This window comes from Crocuta crocuta, unplaced genomic scaffold (assembly GCF_008692635.1).
Source record: "Crocuta crocuta isolate KB4526 unplaced genomic scaffold, BGI_CrCroc_1.0 scaffold457, whole genome shotgun sequence".
NCBI classification, from domain to species: Eukaryota; Metazoa; Chordata; class Mammalia; order Carnivora; family Hyaenidae; genus Crocuta; species Crocuta crocuta.
Window position 1 is genome coordinate 5,095,721 of NW_027531318.1, and position 21,770 is coordinate 5,117,490.

Sequence of the window (21,770 nt, forward strand, 5' to 3'; positions counted from 1 at the left end):
AGGCAGGTGGGGTGGGGGCGGAGACGGGGGCGGAGACGGGAACCGGGCCGGGTGGGAGCTGGGGACGGCGGGAAAGCTGACTCCTCCCACTCGAGAACTCGCAGGCACCTGGTGGGGAGCAAATGGCTGTTTCCACACGTGGAGAACTTTTAATGAACACGTGAGGGAAGGAGGCAATGTCTGCGGAAAATCTACCTCACAATTCTGGCGTCCGACTCCAACCCCCAGGGCGACAGCTTGTTCTTGTGTTCCCAGGGTGGGGTGTGTGTGTGTGTGTGAGTGTCCACGCTCCCTTCCATTAACGTCCCCTGCCCTCGGCTACAGGTTTTCGGAGAAGCTCTCTCAAGCACTCCCCGCCCCAGCAGGCGGCCACGCAGGCCTTGTGCGCCTGCGCCCGGCGCCACACCGCGGGGGCGGGGTCGCCGAGGAAAGGGGCGTTTCTCCCGCCGTCGCGCGCGGGGCGGAGCCGTGGGGGCGGTGCGGCCGGGCGCCCGGAGACCTGACCTTCCCGAACGCCGGGTCCTGTGACGTCACCTCGCCGTGACGCGCACGCTGTAGGAAAACTGTAAGTTTCTGAGGATTCCTGCAGCTCCCTGGGCCTGCGGGGCTCGCTCTGTTGCTCGCATTCCCGGTGTCGGTGGTGGCTATGGGCATTTGATCATTGGGCGATCGGGTGAACGTGGTGAAGGGACAGGTGCCCGCCCAGAGCGGGAGTGCACCCTCTGCGACGGGCGGGACCCAGAGTGTGTGGAGGCGAGGCCGCACCCCGCGGGACAGGCCCGCATTACTCCCCTGGGGCCGAGAGGGCTCTAGGTGCTTTCGAGACAGGGAAGGGGGAAGCTCCAGATGGGAACGACCCCTCTTTTTTTCCTCCTTTGATGGAGGGACGTAGATTCCCGTCAGCCCTGGAGTTTGACCTGTGAAGTAAGGAATGGAGGGTTTCTTCAGAGACTCCACATCTTGGTTGCTTTGGGGATCCTGCAAGTGACCAAATCGTTGAAGACCAGTTATAAAGATAACCTCGGTTTCCTTTATGTGTAAAATGGAGGTAAAGCAGCCCCTGGCCTAATTGTCATTTGCACAGAACCGGGGACATCGTGAGAGCACTTGAGGTAACACAAGTATGTAAACTTGCTGGGTGAAAGCTTAGAAAATCGTTATTCTGAGAATGTGGTGGCCAATGGCCATTTAACAAAGGTCTGGTAGGTAGGGATCTTTTTCACAGTTTTGCCTCCTCAATTCCCTTGGTCCCACCCACCTCCCATCCGATCATGGTCAGCACTTGATTCTGATGAGCCATACTCAACTGCTGTTACTGAACTTAGTGGAACAGGGATCAAGAAATGACTAGTACCCTTAGCACAATGTTCTTGACAATTAGGAGGTCCCCTTGACTGGGTTTTTCAGAGAAAACTTTCAGCTTGCTGGATCTAGTACATTATACTCAGGTACACTGCGGTTTTAGAGTTGTTACTGTGTCCGCCCGGAATATCTGATGGTCATATTTGAACTTGAAAGTTTTGACTGGCCATTGATGAGTTAGTGCTATAATGCTTCTCAAATTCAGGGATAAGTATTAGGGCCTTTGAAGGGAATGCTACTGTACATATTACACGGTGTATTTATTCCAGAGATTGAGAGTTCACATTTCTGTAAATTCAGTTTGTCCTCTTTTGAGAAGCTTTAGAATTGGAAAAAAGGGGTGCTAATTTTTGTGCTACCACTTAATAGGTTTGTGTCTAAGGACAGGTGACCCAAACTTTGGATTTTCTTTTCTTGTCTCAAATGGGAGATGATGGTATATTTACTGTTGCTTTTTCAAGGCACAAATGAGATGGCAAGTGTAAGAATGAAAGGGTTTCTAAGTGTGGTTATTGTTACTAAGAAATCCCTATAGGTCCTGGAGCCTGGGTAAGAGGTGTGTTCACTCAGAACTCAGGTTCTGAGTCAAAACTAGAAATATAGCAGCAGGCAAGGTATTCTGCAAGCTAGTGGAGCTCATTTTCCAGTGGGGAAATGGGCTACAAAGAATAAGCACATAGTATTATTTCAGACAGTGATTAAGTAGGGTGAGGTGAAGGAAGATAAGAGAATGGCAGTGGGGGAATGGAGCAGGTTTCGATAGAGTGTGTGAGGGAAAGCCTTCCAAAAGAGGTGACAGGTGAATCAATGGAATTGAGAGGAAGAACGTGAGGTAAAAACATTTCAGGCAGGGATTGTAAGAGCAGTAAACTCACGGACCTTACTGTGTTTGGGGTAGTCTTCTAAATACTAAATTTTTACACCGACCTTATGAGGTAAGTACTAATATCTCCATTTTTATAGATGAAGAAACTGACACACAGAAGGGGTTGCTAGAGGTTGTACCGCTTATACATATTGAATTTGGGCAGTCTGACTCCAGAGTCCACGCTCCACATGACAATCCTGTGGTGCCTCACAGCAGGAACAACAAAGAAACGATGCTGTGAGGTGGACGCTAGCCTGAGGTGGCCGAGGCATAGCCGGGGGAGTGTATACATCAGAGCAGGGAAAGGGGAACGTGGTGGCGGGCGGTGTTGGAGGACCAGGGTGGATTTTAGGGGCCCTTGTAGGTTATCGTGATGTTATGCCAGGTGTGATCGAAGACCACTGGGAGGAAGTAGCATGCCATTGGATGGAGGATTAGCTGTAAGGTCATGGAGTAGGGACACTTGACAACGGGGATGTAAGAGCGTAGCGTTCTCGGCTGGAGGAGAGATGCTGGTGTCTTGGCCTGGGAAAGTAGTTGTAGAGACGCTAGTTCGTGGTTGAACTCATGACATACTTTTGAGGGTAGAGCTGCTGGTGTGGATTTCACTGATCTGGAGTATGAGACAAAGGGAGAAGTCGTGACTTCCTAGGTTTCTGGCTGGAACAACTGGGAGAACAGTGGTGCTATTGATGAGCAGGGCGAGAGGATTTGGGTGAGAAAATCATGAAATCTGTTTTGGAGAAGTTTTAGATGCCTCATAGACGTAGTAACAGTAGTACCAGAACTAGTAGTAATAGTAGGCATTATGTAGCCATAGGCTGCACTAGGCAGGGTTTTAAGCACTTTTACGTGTCTAAATTACTTTAATTCTTATAATAGTTCTATGTGCTAGAGATCATTATAATCCCCATTTTACAAATGAGAGTACAGAGGCACAGATTGGTTAAAAGTGACTTGCCTAAAATCACCCAGCTTGCAAGTGACGGAGCCAGGATTCAAAAACCAAGCAGTCTCTGGCTTCTCTGTCTACACAGTTAATGTCTGTAACTACCTGTATAGGTCGACTGGTTGAGTAGGTAGTTACAGACATTGCTTGTGCATTTGATTTATGCATTTGGAGCTTAGAGGAATGGTCAGAGCTGGATACTCACATTTACATTTCTGAAAAGAAAGCCTGCTTTTGTGCCTCATCTAAGCCGTGGTTGGCGATGGAGTAAAAGAACATAGGCAGTTGGGCTGTGCCGACTAGACTTTCATTACTTGGTTCGGTTCACGAAGCCAATATCTACTATCCTTCCATGAAGGTCTTTGAGGGCGGGGTCTATATGTCTTTTACTTCTCTAATTCCTAATCCAGTGCCTGCCATGTAGTAGCTGTTAGGGATGACTTTATATGCAAGACATTTGATTAAGTTTCAGGAGTTCAGAGATGAATAAAACATAGCACTCTCCTCAGAGGAGCAGGGTCTGAGGAAAAACCCGTGGGAATAAAACCAGAGTAGACCAAATGCATAAATACAGTTGATTATTTCATTCTGGCCTTCTGCAGCCCCCTCCACCCCATATACTTGAGGGATGGGGCATGAAGATGGTCATAGGAGCAAAAGAATGCCTTAGCAGTTGCATGGTGGATTTGAGGTTCCCCAAGAGTCCTCTTCCACAAAAGGATTACTCATAATGTTGCATATTTTACTATATTTGCATTAGTTTTATTTGGCAACGATGTAATTTTTACCAAATGAAATAAATTCTGATATTTTAGTATCATTGTGGAGTGATGAGTTTTTCCAGTTCTATTACCTCAGTGTTGACAGGACTCACTAGTGAAATAAGGGAGTTGGCTTGAGATGTTGCAGCTTGCATAATAGAGGGTGATGGAGGGGCTGAGTGAGGTATTTAGGCAGGTTTCCACTGGTTTCAGTGTATCACGCCAAAGTTCCACATATTGGAGTAAGTTTCAATTTCTCTGCTGATCATCACTTTAACATTGATATGTATGCATATATATATATACATATATATATATATTTTTTTCTTGTCTGTCCTAGAAAGGGGATCTGGTGTCATATGTCATAGGTGGAATTATAGATTATATCTCATATCTGGAACATGGTAGAACCAGAAAATAGAACAGTATGCCCAAGAATAAGCATCTTCTGTAGGTCTCTTTAAGGGTATACTATCACTTCAATACATTTGTCATAATTTTATTATTCCCTATCACAGGATTTTCAAATTTGTACCATTAAAAGATTATATTAAATTGCACCATTTTATGATTAATTTTATGATTTTATGATTAATTTCAGAGTTTTTTCTTACAGTATAAATTTACCTTGTTTAGCCTTTTAAGCTTTCTCTGGGAGAGTTGTTCTGGATAACCGAGTTCACCATCAGTCTAAACAGGAACCCTCCACAAATAGAAATGTGCCATCTCATTTTGCAGCTCACAAAGTTTTAACTGTGCTACTGTGGCTTCCCTAAATTTAATGGAGTTAAAATGACTAGTATTCCTTTGTACCACAATTGCAGCTACCTTCTCCAGAAATCTCAGATATGCATAAATGGTATAAAATATCTTGAAGGGCCTGCTGATCATTCATGCTTAGTCAGTTTTTAAGTTCAGGCTTAGTGAGGGCAGGTTGATGGTTATTTAATTGTGCTGGCGTCATGGTAAGTCTTCCTGTTTGCAGACAGAATTCCTTCTTTCTAAATCTGACCATCCTAGATAACTTATACAATCCAGATTCTTAAAAAATTTGTATTTACATGAGCAAATTTAGAAACTACTACTTCATGTTAAGAATACACATGTAAATATATGGAAATTATTTCTTGTATAAAATTATGTCTAGCGCAGTGATGATATGTAGTGAGCATTAAATATAATTTTTAAAATTCTACTTCTCGTAGTTTCTTTTATTCCTGCATATTACCTTCAACTCATATATGTTTGTACATATATGTGTGTGTCTATATATATATATTTTTTTTCTGTATTTGCAGTAAAAGCTGAATATTAGTTTGTGTACTTTTACTTAGGATGGTAAATGTTTGAAAATATTTAAATAATGTAAACAGTTAAGTGTCACTTAATTTTTAAAATTTTAATTGTATTGTTTAAAGATTTTTATTTTAGAGAGAGAGAGGAGAGGAGAGGGAGAGAGGGTGGGGGAGAAGAGAGAGAGAGAGAGAGAGAGAGAGAAGAGAAGAGAAGAGAGAATCCCAAGTGTATTCCACGCTACTGTGAGGCTTGATCCCACAATTTTGGAATCATGACCTGAGCCGAAGTCGAGTCAGAGCCTCAACCAACTCAGTCACCCAGGCGCCCCAAGTGTCACTTAATTTTGATTCATTTGACATGTGGTTACTTACAAATTAATTGAGGCTTCATTTTTTTCACATAAATAATAATTGTTATTAATTACTAAGTCTTGGTGGAGCCTAAGCTTTAGTGACAGGTTAACCAAATTGCTATTGCAAAAGAATACCAAGAAGAGGGGCACCTGGGTGGCTTAGTCGGTTAAGCGTCCGACTTTCGCTTAGGTCATGATCTCGCGGTTCGTGGGTTTGAGCCCCGCGTCGGGCTCTGTGCTGACTGCCAGCTCAGAGCCTGGAGCCTGTTTCAGTCTGTGACTCCCTCTCTCTCTGACTCTCCCCTGCTCACGCTGTCTCTCTCTCTCTCTCCTAGAAATAAATAAAAATATAAAAAAAAAGAAAAAAAGAATACCAAGAAGAAAATTTTAGAGAGGATTAAGCAAAGACAGCTTGTTAATGAAGAGATAATTTAACCATACCAACCTGCCATACCTAGGATTCTTGACGTTACTGTCCTATAGATAGGGTTCTTTTACTTGGTTCTGTATTGCAAAAGTATTAGTTTTAAGCTGCATTCTAGGCCACCAATCTGTAGTGAGATAAATACTGGAATATATCGAACTATGAATTTAGCTCAGTGGATCTCAACTGGGAATGATTTTGTTCCTTCCTCCAACTCACTCTTGGGACATTTGGCAATGTCTAGAGACATTTTTGGTTGTCACAACTGTGTGTCAGGGCATGCCACCTGTCATGTAATTATGGAGATCAGGGATGCTCTTAAATATCCTACGAGGCATAGGATATCCCCAACAATGAAAAATTATCCAGTTCAAAATGTCAATACTACTGTTGAGAGACCCTGCAAGATATAACTTTTTTCTTTCTTTCCTACTATTTTTTTTTTTTTTGGGGGCGTTTTAGAGATTGAGGTGGTAGTTGTAAGTGGCAAGCACCTTACTTGAACAAAAGATTGTGTTCTGCTGCTTTTAGTTTGTTGGAGAATGCAGCTAATTTGGTTCATTTATTGCAAGGAAAATAATTTTTGTAGCTGATAGCCTTGAATTTTTTTTTTTTTTGATTGCCAGTATGTCTAATGTTTTTGGTTTGTTTTCAGCCATGATTTTTTTTCTTGCTAAAATTAATTTTGGCATTATATAATTTTGGGTTGTAACAGATTTGCTAGTATGAGTCTCCTTCATATTTTGAATTGACTGTCTCAGTTATGTGGTTGTTTATTTACTTCAAAAATCCTTTCACATTAATTTTGATATGTGATTTTCAGAACACCCCGTGGAATGTGTAGGACATGCATTGCCCTTACTATTTGCCAGATGAGGAAACAAATCAAATGATTTGCTGTATACATGCTGTAGCAAGTTAGGGATGAAAGCAAATCTAGGACTCTAAGAGGTTTTGATGCTTAGGACATTATTAAAGTTACTAGTTGTTATTGTCTCATTTGATTTTCCTGGCTGTCCTGTGAAAACTGGTAACTTACCTAAGGTCACCCAACTCATAATGTAGTTTTGACTATTTCCACTGACCTATGCTGCTTCTCCAAGTATTCTCTAATAAATAAATTCGACAGTTTCTGGATAAATTCACCAAATCCATACTTAACCTAACTAAGTGAGTCTCTTAACACTATAAAAGAAGAAAATTTCTCCATCCTCTTTGGGTCTCAGTCTGGGCCTAAGTATTAAGCTGATAGAAGACAGAATGACAGTCAAAAAACATACTAACTTTATTAAACTTAACTTGTACATGGGAACCCTCAATGAAGACTTAAAGTAGTAGCCAGAACAGGAAGCTTTTATACATTTTAGACAAAGAAACAATACATTTGTGAAGAATTGACAAGACCAGAGGAGTTTGGGCTAGGCATAGTAAGTGGTGAAGAAGTAACTAGGAAGATAAGGATTAGTTTGATAAGATTTCTTTGTCTAGGTTTCTCCACCCCCAGGTCCCCCCATCTCTGCTGATAAGAATGTCTTCCTCTGGGTACTGGGTGGATACTTTTCACATGGGAATTTTATCTTTTGTTTTCAGGAGGGAAAAAGGAGAGTCAGAGTGTCCTTGCACCTGCTGTTTCTTAAATATCTTTGATTCCAAATAATCAGAATGTCAAAATGGCATATTTGGGGTTGACATTCCACCTATCAGATGTTCCCGTTGTCACTTGAATTAAATGGTAATTCAGTGTTTGTAATCCTGTGATTGGACTTGAGTGGACACTTCACTGAGTTTTGATAAATTGTAAGGTAGTGCTACTTGCTATTTAGAATTTATTGTTTGAGCAGTCTGCATCCAAAAGCAGTCTGAAGAGATGGCTGTTAGCTATATTTGAGTATATTGGTAGCATGGTTCACTTTGCCTTTCTGATAGAGGGATGTATATTTGGGATAGAACCTCTATTCATTCTAATTTTTAAATTAGAAATCATATTCTCTTTAGCCAGTGCCATCTCTTATGTCACATTTGAGGCTGTTTCTCTTAACGTTTTCAAGAAGAATATCTACTCAAATATTTGATGAGTTAACATGTTGTTTGAAGATTACTTAATGATATTCAATTCTTGATGTAAGTTTCGGTAATTATAATTTTTTTTTATTTAATGTCCAGAAGTGGAATTGCCGGGGCATACGGTAGTTTTATTTTTATGTTTTTAAGGAATCTCCATACTGTTTTCCATAGTAGCTGTACAAATTTACATTCCCAGCATTAGTGCACAAGGGTTCTCTTTTCTTCATAGCCTTGCCAACATTTATTATCTCTTTTTAGTGATAGCCATTCTAACAGGTGTGAGGTGATAGCTCATTGTGGTTTTGCTGTGCATTTCTCTAATGATTATTGATACTGAGCACTTTTTCAGGTTCCTGTTGGCCATCTCTCTGTCTTCTTTGGAAAAATGTTTATTCAGTTCCTCTGTCCGTTTTAAAAATCAGATTGTTTGCTTTAATGAAGTGTAGTTGACACACACAAATTAGTTTGAGATGTACAGCATAGTGATTCCTCAGCTCTATACATTGTGCTGTACTTACCACAGTTGTTACTATACAGAGCTATTAGAATACCTTGACTATACTCCTCATGCTGTACCTTTCATCTGTGGGACTTACTCATTCCATAACCAGAAGCCTGTACCTCCCATTCCTTTCCCTCGATCTCCCATCCTCCTGGCAACCACCAGTTTGTTCTCTGTATTTATGTGTCTATAATTGGAAATTTTAATGTTTCATATAGTACATTCACTGGCTGGACGTGACAATTGATAGCATGAAATTGTGGGTCTTGAATTAAGAAGGAAAGGAAAAAGACCTTTGTCAGTGCAATTGTGTATCAGGCAGCAAGGATTATAATTATATTTATAAGGTGAAGATTTTCAGTTTGCCATAAAACTGAATTATCCTAACAAAATATTTTTCTTATCTCCATGAAGAAAAATGCCATATCCAAATGGACATAATATTTATTGTATTATTGAGGGGAGAACCTCCACTGACATGTAACTGAAGCCAGGCTGGAGTTCGTAAGCAAGGGAGACCTCTGTGTGCAGCATATAATCCTCCAGACAGGCAGAGATGTATGTAGATAGGGTTTTGAGGAAGCATGGAGTTTTAGGATTGACTTATTTTCAGTGAGACAGTTTAAGGATTGGCCAACTTTAAACTTGGGGTTTAGGGTCTGGCTGGTGCTGAGGAGCAAGTGTCCTGAAGCAAGGCAGTTGCTGATCTGCTGACTTCTCCAGCTGAGTACTTAAGTGGAAATGTTGAGCAGAGTTTAAGGGTTGATAGGTTGGGGCATATTTACAACCGGTTCTGTGATTACTTGTTCCCAGCTTGGGACAAGAGCCAAAGAATAATCTTTTCCTTTCTCAAAGCTGGAGAATAGGTACTTTTTATTTTTCACATTTGTGTCAAACATTTGTTAGCAATTGGGCGAATATACACTTTGATTTTGCTTTTCTTCTGAAAATTGTAAAAAAAAGAAATGAGTGCAGTGAATATGATTTGTTTCCTATCTACCAGCCCCAGGATTATATGTTATTTGGGACCCAGGCTGCTTCAAGGATTATTTTTATATGTAGTTAAAAAGGTAATATGTTATTTATGGCAATACTTGAATATTTTAATTCTTGTGGTGATAGCTATTACTTTTATGTCTATTTTTCTTTCTTGTGGGAATGTGTCGTATCATATGCCTGCCACAGTAGTCCTGATGGATGCTGAATTATAGATCTACAAGTTTGTTGTTTTTGTTGTTGTTAGAGATACATCTGGAAGTGCTTACTTTTTGAAAGTTAACTGACAATTCTTATCAACATTTAGGAGATTTAATGATTATATCGTGTGTCTTTTATATAAGGTAGTCTGAATTATTTTAGTACCTGTGAGTCATTTTACCACAATTATATCATAGTATCATTTTTATACACTGTTTTGGTTTAATTTTTATTTTAGAATATTTTAATTTTTGGAATGAAAAAAAGAGCTATTTATGACTATTTGCTGGGACTGTGATATTTTTCTAAATTGATCTCTCACAGCAATATTTTAGTTTTAAAAACGTTTTCCTTTGAGGTGCTAAAATAAACTCAGAGGGCATTCTTTATCTTAGAAGTTAGAAAAGGTAAAAGGAGTTTTTTACATACTTTCTATTTTGTATTGAAGTTTTATTTAAAATAGTCTTTATACTGTATTTACATGAAATAAGGTCATAATATTTTTAAAAAGAATGGATACTGTCATGTTTATAAGCAGTCCCTATTTCCTTCCTTAACCCACAGCTGTGTCATACCTTTCTGCTTCCAGATGAGTCTTAGCCAGTGATAAAGCTGTATTTATGATTTAGATAAAGCATTTTTGTATGAAATCTCTTTGAAAATGTGAAGCCTGATTCCTGTTTTTACTTACAGTGCAAATTTCTGACTTGCTATGATAGTTAACCTGAAGAGCTTAATCTCAACCCAGTATTAAAATTAACATCATATTGTTTATGCAGATCTATTGTTTAATTAGTAAATGATACTCAAACATTTATAGCCTCAACATTTAAATTTTCTAAATCCATACTAAATCTATACTGAATAGGTACTTAAATTTTCTGGGAAAAAAGGTGTCTTTGATGCCTATGCATGCATCCCAGTAGGGATTATTTATGCACTATTGTTTATGTATATGAAATAATGGATTTGAAATGTGGATTTTCTCTGTGCATATGCAGTGAATAGGTGGGCTTATATTGCCTAGTGGTATGATCAAAAATAGAGTCCTAGGTAGGTGAAAGTAAAATAGAAAAAACTGCTAATATAAATGGATATAAAATGGTATTTTATAGTTTTAGTTTTCATTTCTTTGATTACTGGTAAGGCTGAGCTTCTCTTCATTCACTTGTTAGCCATAGAAATTTCACCTACAGTTTTCAGATTTAGCAAATAAAAATACAGGAAACCCTGTTAGATTTGAGTATTAGGTAAATAACAAATAAATTTTTAGTGTAAGTATATGACCTTGCATTAGTTGGGACATACCTGTACCATTTTTTTATTGCTTATCTTTAATTCAAATATAATGGGGCATTCTGTTTTTTATCTGACAACTTTACTTCTGTAAATTGTCTGCTTCTGTCTCTTACAGAATTTTTAATTGCATTTTCTGTCTCTTTGTTGTTATCTTCAAGAGTTCTTGGCATACACTGGGTATTAATCCCTTGTTTTTTTTTTTAGAAGTTGGAAACATATTCATCCATACTTTTGTCTGTTAGCTTTGTACTTTTTTTTGGTTGAATAACAAGTCCTTAATTTTGATGGAGTCAATTCTGTCAGTTCCATCAGAATTTTTCCATATTGTTTATATTTTTGAGATCTTAACCATTCTAAAGTCACAAATGTATTATCCTACTTTTTATTTCAGTAGTTTCCTAGTTTTACCGTTCATATTTAGATCTTTAGTACATTTGGTGTTTATTTTAAGGGAAGAGTATCAGGAAATAAAGTGAGAGAGCTGGTGGAAGGAGCAGATCGCATGGGGATTGTAGGGCGTTGTGAGGACTTCGGTTTTTACGCTCAGTGTAATAGGAAGGCAGTAGAGGTTTTGAACAGAAGGTGTCACTCTCTGAAATCTGAAATACACTTTAACAAAAATTCTCTGATGACAATTGAGAATAGATTGTCTGAGGTATGGCAGAGACTGTTGATTCTTCCACAATATCTAGGGCATCCTTTTCACTATTAGTATCAAAACCTGTCTTAGAGACCATATCTTCCTACGTCTTCTGACTATAGGAGCTACCTATATGTTTAGGTTAGGGCCAATTAAATGTGAGCAAAAGTGATATGTGCAACTTCTTCAAATGAGGTACTTGTCCTATCATCTCCCTACGCCACCTCCACCTTCCTGTTGACTGGAGAGCTGCATCAACTAGAATGGCAACAACTGTCTTGAGCCCAGAGATAGACAGCCTGTGATGAGGATGGCGGAGCCATCCCTTGTCAGCCTAGGTCCCCCGATGACCTTGGGGAACAGAACCAATGGCTACTCATCCTCCCCTAAGCACTTGCCTATCTCTTTTCTTTCCAGGAAGAGAATAAACTTTCTTGTTTCAGCCACGGTATTTGTCATCATTTTATCACAACAGCTTTCTTCATACCCAATTTAATGTCAAAATTGGTACCTGAAGTGGGGCGTTTCCATAATAGCTAAACTGCATGGCACTGGCTGAGTGGTTGGTCAGTAGACGGTTAGGCACTATGTTAATAGGTTGGAAAACTGGTGACCCTTGTTATGCTATGGCAAAAACTTGGTGAAACTGTCATCTCTGATAACTTGGAAGGCAATCAATGTGTCTACTAATTTCTACTCTCAGGGAAAGTGGTTGGAAAGGCTGCTAATGTGAGGCTGCTAACAAGAGTTGACCAGCTGCCTTAGCAAGGAATTGCACCAGGGTGTCAAGTCAAAGAGCAGTTAGCTAGCTGGTTTGCAGTTAGAGTTGGGAGGGGTGTTGATTTTGCCAAAGGAAGCTCTGTATGCCCATGGCCTATGCTCTGAATTAACTGAAATGACAGTAATATGGGGTATTGCAGGGTTGGAAATATGGTTTCTTTATCCCATACAGCAAGAGGTTAGGTTTGTTCTTAGGAACCTCATTAGATTTTCCTGGCCAGAGAAAAGTAGAAGGCAGGCTAGGCAAGGATCAAATGAAGGATTTATCTTCCCACCTGAACCAGTCTAAACTAGGTAAAGCTCCAGTTACAAACACAAAGTTTCAGTTTCCTAGAGCAACAGAAGTTTATTTCTTACTCATGACAAGTCTGTGGCTCTGTTCCACATCCTCTGTCACTCCAAGCCAAAGGAATAGGTTTTTGGGGACATAGCTGTTCTGTTTCTGAGGGAAAGGAGACATTGCAAAACCAGCTGCTTGGAAGTAACATGTGTTACTTTTGTTCATATTTTATAGGCCAAAACTAATCTAGTGTCTGAGCCTGAAATCAGTCAGGCAGGAAGAACACTTTAAGTCACGTGGCTTGCCATGATGTTAATGGGGTGTGGTGGTGTAATCATCCTGCCCTGTGAATCAGATGACCTCAAGTTAGCTAACCTTAAATGAGGGACAGAGGGATGTATCTGCTTCAGAGGTCAGCTAATAAAAAGGGCAGAATTCACAAACCTTAGCATCTACCACCAGACTAAACCTTTAGTTGTCCTTACTTTCACGTGGAACTGACAGAAGGCAAAAAGACATGGAGGATTTTGGGGGGGATTATGTTGCCAAAGATGCCACAAGTTTAGCTTGCCAAAACTTGTGATGGTTTGACATTGTTTGACAACGAAAGCCGTCTCTGACCCCCAAATACGTACCCCCAGGAAATAGGCTATTAGCTCTTTCCTGCCTCTTTGGAGCACATACTCTCCTGTGTTCACTTCATAGATTGCAAGAAAGGGTAGTGGAAAAAGATATCTTCCAGAGACAAAGCCAGGCTTCAGCAGACAAATGGACAAGGGAATCTGTTTCCCCCTCAGGCACACAGAAGGGGAGTTAAACCAAGGAGCTTGCTTCCCTGGTAGAGTATGGGATTCTTTGCATTTCTGTCCGGTAGTATTTCGTCATTGGTAAGAGTATGTATTTGCCATTCTTTTCAGAATGAAAGACTTAATTGCATTAATCTTATTTGTATTCCATTGTATATTGGGTGTGATGGTGGCAGAGAACAAAGTTACTTCTCTGTTAGTTTGTGGGTCACTGGACTGGGACAGAGACACATTGATATCTGTTGAAGAGGTTGTGTATCAACCAGAGGTCTTAGACTTTGAGCTGAATCCAGTAACTGGTTGGGTCTTCGGGTTATCCCTTTAAGAAAGGACAGGAACGTTTCAGAGTTGGAAGAAGGATGCACTCCAGCCTCTGATATTTTGTTATCAGAATATGATAACTGGGGAGCGTGAGCAAGGAGGAGTTAGAATTACTGAGGGCTATGGTACTTTAGAGCTGCAGTAGGATTTGGGATTTTATTCAAGTGTCATGGGAAGGCCATTGGAAGGTTGGAATGAGAGAGTGATGTGATCTATTTTAGTTTCCTGAAGGCTCATGTTGGCTGCTTTGTGGAAGATTGATTGGCAGTGGCAGGTAAAGAATCTAGAGAGCTAGCCGGCCAAGTGACTGTAGCCTGTAAGTAGCATATTGGAGTTTACAATTTCAGCAGCTGAATGCTTCTGGGTGAAGGATCTCCTTGCTGCTTTTTTAAGCAGACACACCCACTCCACAATAGGCATTATTTTCAGTGGATACAGGTCTGACCCTGACCCTTGGCTTATGCTGCACCCTTTCCTGTTTTTGACTCTGCCCCTCACCAGCTTCATTATTCATTCTTCTGTTGGGTCCTCACTCATCTTTCAGATGTGGTGCACAGTGTTGTCTGCCTCGCCAAGACTTCCTCTAGCTTTAGGTTTTCAGAACTTTTTTTGGAGTCTGGTTTTAGTCTTCAGAGAACTTACCTGGAAGCCCACTGTGTAACACAGGTGAAAGCAATGGAAACGGAAGTTGGTGGTGTGTTCTGTCCACTTACAGCTATTCTTTGACTCCCTAAAGCAACCCTGGGTCACCTCCAGAAAACCCCAGGCTCTCAGTTCATAGTGGAAAGAGCCCTGCATTGATCCATCCTTTTGCCTGTCTTGCAGTAGGCCATCTCTGGGATCACTTCTGGTCATACTTTCCAGGCTCAGCCTGTGCCTTCTGAATCTTTATAGGCCCTAGCTAGCCAAACGGCAGGATACACGCCCTCCATTCACAAAGTGGTGTGTTGACGACCCTCAGAACCATGAGGTAGGCATGGTACATCTTCCTGAGTATTAGTTTTATGTGCTGTTATTTTAATTTACTATGTTTGCACAGCAAAAATTAATGTAGTTCTAATTATAAACCATCTTTTTCAACAGATTCTTTTATTGACTCTAATTAGGAATGTAAATTTTTGGGGGCACCCGAGTGGCTTAGTCAGTTAAGCGTCTGACTTTGGTTCAGGTCAGAATCTCAGGATTTGTGGGTTTAAGCCCCCTGTTGGCCTCTTTGCTGATCCTAGAGCCTGCTGTAGATTCTGTGTCTCCTTCCCTGTGCCCCTCCCCTGCTTGCGCGCACACACATACACTCTCTCTCTTTCTTAAAAATAAACATTAAAAAAAAGAATGGTAACTTTAAAATAAGAAAATAGATGTATTGGGGCACCTGGGTGGCTCAGTCAGTTGAGTGTCTGACTCTTGATTTCAGCTCAGGTCACCATCTCAGGGTCATGGGATTGAGCCCCACATTGGGCTCTGTGCTGAGTTGGAGCCTGCTTGGGATTCTTCCTCTTTCTCTCTCCCTGTCCCTTTCTCCCCTTCTCCCCTTCCCTCCCTCCTTCTGCCCCTTTGCCCCACTCACTCTTTCTCTTTCTCTAAAATGAAAAAATAAGATAGGTGTGACATTTGTGTGAACTCTTTAAGGGACAAAACACAAAGCTAAGAAATGTAATGTTTGTATGGACCATTTAGTGCTATGCCTTCAGTCTTCTGAGGATTATTTGGTCCCTCTGCTTTGCATTGAGGATATTTTGATAGACAAGGTTAGAACTACCTTTTTAGGTGGTTGGATTTATAATTCTATATTACTGTTTTTATGTTTAATGGAGCTATCTTAACTTTTTTTTCAGCATGGGTTAGGAAGGGGCTGTGATATAGACTGTGAAAAGCCTGAACCTTCAGGCTTTTTTGGTTTAAGGTGAAAATATGAGTATTGTCTTCACTCAGGTTTCATTTTGACAGATGTCATTAAAGTAAGCATTGCTGCATTATAAAAAGGTAATCCAAGTTTGACACTTTGAATTAGGAAGAAAATTAGGATATCCCTTGCACTAAAATCTGTAATGTTTCTTGAAGGGGATTTTTAACCACTAAGATAAATTTCTTTGTTTGGCCTGTTTGCCATTAGGAAATTGATTTAGCACTAGGGATTTTGTCTAACACTGCCAATTTGTAAGGTTAATGAAGGACTTGGTCATGTTCACTGATGCATCTTGAGCACAGCACCTGCCGCTTAACACCCTAGTGACTATTTTTTGAATGAATGAACGAATCATCTTTGATATATCTGTGGAAATAATACTGTCTGGTTACTGATATGGGGCAGCATCAGGATTGAATGAAGGCTCCTTCCTGGTTGTGCTGTCATGATGTTGCTCTGAATATATGGCTCCTTTAAATGAATGAAAATTGGATCATAGTTGTAAGTGGTTTTTTTTTTTTTTTGAGTCTGCCAGTTGTTGAATCTTTTTTAAAAATTTTTTTAATGTTTTATTTGTTTCTGAGAGAGAGAGATGCAGCGTGAGCAGGGGAGGGTCAGAGAGAGGGAGATACAGAATCCGAAACAGGCTCCAGGCACTGAGCTGGCAGTCAGCACAGAGCCTGATGTGGAGCTTGAACCCACGAGCCATGAGATCATGACCTGAGCCGAAGTTGGACGCTCAACTGACTGAGCCACCCAGGTGCCCCTATTGAATCTATTTAATCATATAAAATACCAATTCTATCAGTAAAATAGGGACGGTAGCACAGAATTTGTTTATTGAGTGTAAGTAGCTGCACTAAGCTTAAATGAGGTACATAGAGTGCGAGAAAATGCATATGGGCAAATGAGATATCTGACAATGGACTTATATCCCGGATTTATAAAGAACTCTTACAACTCAGTGATTAAAAAGGATACCACAATGAAAAAGTGGTCAGAGGATCTGAATAGACATTTCTCCAGAGAGGAATTGTAACTAAGCACATGAAAAGATGCTCCATATCATTATTCATAGGGTTATGCAAATCAAACCTGCAAAAATAGCACTTTGTACCACCTATTTGGTTATAATCAATGACATAATAACAAGTATTGGTAGAGTGGTGAAATTGGATCGAACGTGTGTACAGTGCTGGTGGGAGAAAAAGAGGCAGCCGCTTTGGAAGACAGCTTGGCAGTTCTTTAAAAGGTAAAAACATAGAGTTACCATATGTTACCCAGCAATTCCACTCCTAGGTCTCTACCCAAGAGAAATGAAAACACACATGCGCATAAACGTTTATACACTAGCATTCATAGCAGCATTATTCCTGAGAGGTATAAAGTAGAAACAGCCCAAAAGTCCATCAACTGATGAACGGATAAGCAGAATGTGGTGTATCATTCACCTGATCCTGTGGAATGTTATTCAGCATGAAAAAGGAACGAAGTACTGACCATGCTACAACATGGATGAATTTCAAAACATGCTACGTGAAAGAAGCCATACACATAAATGCCCTATATTCTATGATTCCATTTATATGAAATGCCCAGAAAAGGCATGGGGACAGAAAGTAGATTAATGGCTGGGGAGGGTTGGAGAAGGGAGCTGGAGTGACTGGTAACATGTAGAGAGTTTCTTTTTAGGATGATGAAAATGGCCTAAAAAATTGTTTGTGGTGATGGTTTTACAACTCTGAATGTACCAAAACCAATAAATTGTCTACCATGAAAGGGTTAATTGCATGGTATGTGAATTTTATCTCTTTAGCTCTTAAAAAAAGAATAAATGAGGTAATGTGTGGGAATATACTTTGAGCTACTTGAGAAGATATTATTGTAGTTTGACTGTAAGGCCTTTAAATAGTAGCAGGGTGACTTAGATATTTTTCCTTGCTTGCAGGTCGGTGATTTTTATGCCATGACTCAACTTTATAAGGCTATAACTCAGCAATATAAAATATTGAAAATGTTGAAATATTAAATGAAAACTGCTTGGCTTACTATTTTTATTTAATAGGATTTTCTGAATCTGTTAATTAGCAATAAGTAGAATGTCATTAAGGAATTAGGGTTTTGAATCATAAAATTTTAGCTCTGGAAGAAACTTTAGAAGTCATGTATTCTAGGCCCCCTCATTTTGCTTTGCAAGTGAGAGAAATGAATCTAAGGTTAACTAAGATGTCTTAGGTCAGAGAGTAAGTTCTAGAACCAAGTCAGTGTTCTTTCTCTGGACTACTATTGTTTTTGGTGCTGTGATAGTCCTGTTAGGTACTTTATGTATATTTTCTTGGTTACTCTACACAGTTTATGAAGTTGATTCATTTTACTTGTGCATTAGCTTTCTGTTCTGTAACAAATTAACAAACACTTCATGGCTTAGAACAACACAAATTTATTATCCTACGGAAGCCCAGAATGGGTGTTACTGAGTGCCAGCAGGATGGCATTCCTTTCAGGAGGTTTTAGGGGAGATCAGTTTTCTTGTCTTTTCCAGCTTCTGGAGGCTGCCCACATACCGTGGCTTGTGGTCTCCTTCCATCTGCAACGCCAGTGGTGGTGGGTCACGTCTCACATGCATTCTTTCTGGTTCTGACTCTTTTGCTTCTTTCTTTTCCCTTTAAGACCCTTATGGTTACTGTGGGTCCACTTGGATATTCCAGGATACTCTCCTTATTTTAAGGTCAGTTGTTTAGCAGTCTTAATTCCTGTTGCCATGTAACATAACATAGCCACAAATTCCAGGGATCAGGATGGTGGATATCCTTGAAGGGGCATTGTGTGCCCTCTGTGCCTACCACAGTCTTGTTAAGAGATTTAAGATCAGAGAGGTTAAGTCATTCAACGTTGCAACATTAGCAAATGAAAAAGCTGGTACTTTAAGTCATGACTGTTAGCGTACTTATTATGACAGCATGGTCTTTTATACAAATGCTGTTTAATCATGGTCTGACAAAGTAAATTGGATGGTGAGTGGTGTTCAAATAGTAAATAGCTCTTTCTTATTAAAGTAAATGTGATTTTACTTCAATAGTATCAAGATAGAGGCTCTATACTATAGAACAATTAAAAGCATGGTAGAGGAGTATATTTATTGATACGGAAAAGTGGATGACTCATCAAGACTTTCAGTTCATTAATGTCCTCCCCCATTTCTCTCTATTCATTAGTTCCCTTCTGTCATCAATTTTTTCCTTATATAGCCTAGTTACCCCCATTCAGATTGCTCTCCCAAAGACTCCCTCGATTCCCTTGCATCTCTTTGATCTCTCCTATCTAGCAAAGCCTCAGGACTGGATGAGGCCAACTACCTGCTCGTTGATCTCATGTCAGGGATAGACTCAGCAGCCTCAAAATTGCCCAGCAGTCTTCCCACACGGCTCTGTTATCTTATCCCCACAGCATACCTCCTCCATGCTTTCAAACACCCTACCCCCTCCCAGTGCCGCTTGCCATCTTAGCTGTTTTCCATGGAGTGGGCTGCTGTTGAGCATCACTTACCTTTAGGAGCACTCTTCTCTTGGCCTTTGTTGCACTGCCCTTTCCTGGGGTTCCTTTTCCCGTTCTAGCTGACCCTTTTTAGTCCTCTGTGTTGGTTCTTCCACTTTTACCTGACCACTGAAAGAGGAGTTCCTCAAGGTTCTTTTTTTTTCTTCTCACTCACACTTTTGGCTTTAAATATGATTTATTTGAGTATGTCTCCCGTATTTATTTCTCTGGCCCAGGTTTTCTCAGCCTCAGCACTAGTGACATTTAGGTAGGTAAATTTTTGTTGGGGGGGGGGTGCTGTCTTATCACGGTAGCATGTTTAGCAGCATCTCTGGCCTCTACCCACTCAATGCCAGTAGAACCCCCTCTANGCAGGTGAGAACCATTTGGCTAGCCTAAAGCTCTCTTGAGGATCTAAGGATAACGCCTTGTTAGCAGGTTCTCTTGAATGTCTCCTACGCATCTCCTATTTAACATGACCAAAATGGATTCATGTTATTTCTCCCTGATACACTCTTACCCCAGCTTTCCTCATTTCATTTATGGCCTTGCAGGCCATTGGAGATACTTTTATTCCGAGTGGACTTGGGCACTATCAGAGGGTTTGGGGCTAGAAAATGATAGCATCTCACTTAGGTTAGATCATTATTGAGAAGAGACTATGAGTTAGAAGGGTTAATATCTGTAATACCTGAAGAGTTCTTTGCTGGAGTCCAGCTCCAGCAGGTCCAGGGGTCCCTGGAGGATGGACGGTGTCAACGAGAGAGGGTTGAGAGAGCCACGAGAATCTTTCTGGTCACCAGTCAGGCATCTCTGCGCTGTCAGAGACTCAACTTTATTTTATGATTAAGTGTTTGGGGGACGGCACAGAAGTGGAATTCTGATGATAAATTCTTTGATCAGTAAAAACTTCCCAGAACATTGATATGCATAACCTTATTATTATGATTTAGATAAGGGTACTCATGCTCGTCATATGAGGAAGGAAGGTATCTTTAGCATTCAAATACAAACAGGATGTGTTTAGCATAGTAAATGCAAAAGTTAGTTCTTTGTGAGCAGAGGTCAATAGACTGTTTATCGCTTAATGTGAAGTATTAAGAAAAACAGGTTTTTCAGGAAACACAATGTTTGCTCCCATAACCACAAAGGAAAGCATCTAAATGTTAGTCACAGGGCTTATAGTTCCTATAACATCATCCATGCCCAGGAATAGTACATCAGTCTCTACCAAAGTTATTATTTTATTAATGTAAACCTGAAACCAATAGCTGACCTTTTTGTGTCATCACTCAGTCCTGATCACTATTTTCAGATTACTAAGCATCAACATTTTTCCAAGCTACAACAATTTCCTTCACAAGGTGCAATCATCATACCAGGGCCAGAATAAGTCACTCCCAGATAAATCAGCAGGGTACCATGGGGGTTGGTATGCAAGCAGAAACAATTGAGTGGGGGTGGGTATTGGTTGTCATATGATGGCAAGAGCCTTGCAAACTTGCCTTAACCTCCAACAAGGAGTTTTCTCAACTAGTGAGTTCAGAATGGCTCCCAACAGTTCTTTTAAACTTAATGAGGAAAAAAAATATCAAGACTTAATACGTAAGTGGACAGAGAATTTTAACAGATGAGTAATACAGTTGTAAAAATGTAAGAATATGTTCGTCATCACAGGTAATCGAAGAAATGCATTTAATTTTTAAAAAATGTTTATTTATTTACTTTTGAGAAACAAAGACAGAGCGTGAGGGAGGAGCAGGGGGTGGGGGGAAGACATAGACTCCGAAGCAGGCTCTGGGCTTTGAGCTGTCAGCACAGAGCCTGATGGAGGGCTCAAACCCACAAGCTATAAGATGATGACCTGAGCTGAAGTCAGACGCTCAACCGACTGAGCCACCCAGGTGCCCCAAGAAATGCATTTTAAATATACCTTGAGTCACCCCTTCTATTCTATTGGAAGTACTAAAAATTAAAATAACTCCCAGTTCTCGTGAGATTTTAATGAATTGGGGCCATTCATGCTTATTTGTTTCTTATAGATACTGTAGGTCCCTGCCTCTCCCTGAACATGTGTGATTTCATATTCTTATGCCTTGTTCATATTGCATGTCCCCTTCTTCCTCCTGACCTCCTATTGACTCCTCATCTTTTGAGAGCAGCAGTCAGATGGGAGAGGCACCCCACCCCACTGAGCACTGCTGGTGAGCCAGCCTTGATTTGATACGTTCTGCACCGCACTGTCGTCCTGAGTATGTGCGTCAATGTCTGCCGCTTGAATGGGGGTTCTTGAGATTAGGGGTGGGCAGTTGTCTCCAGGCCTGGCACACAGCGGTTGTTCAGTAAATGTTGAACTAAATTACTGAAATTTGATGAATGTTTTAATGAACTGCAAGTATGTCAAGATGATGAAATAGTGTGGTCATTGAAAG

The 21,770-nt window shown here is 40.3% G+C and overlaps 1 protein-coding gene across 1 annotated transcript in view; it reads left to right on the plus strand.

Moving 5' to 3' along the window:
* The first annotated feature begins 537 nt into the window (after positions 1-537).
* The window catches only part of ZNF438 (zinc finger protein 438), a 180,394-nt gene continuing 159,161 nt past the window's right edge, over positions 538-21,770 (plus strand). The window contains exon 1 of the mRNA XM_077771775.1: positions 538-565. The gene's annotated coding sequence lies outside the window, so the exon portion shown is untranslated. The remainder of the gene's footprint in view (positions 566-21,770) is intronic.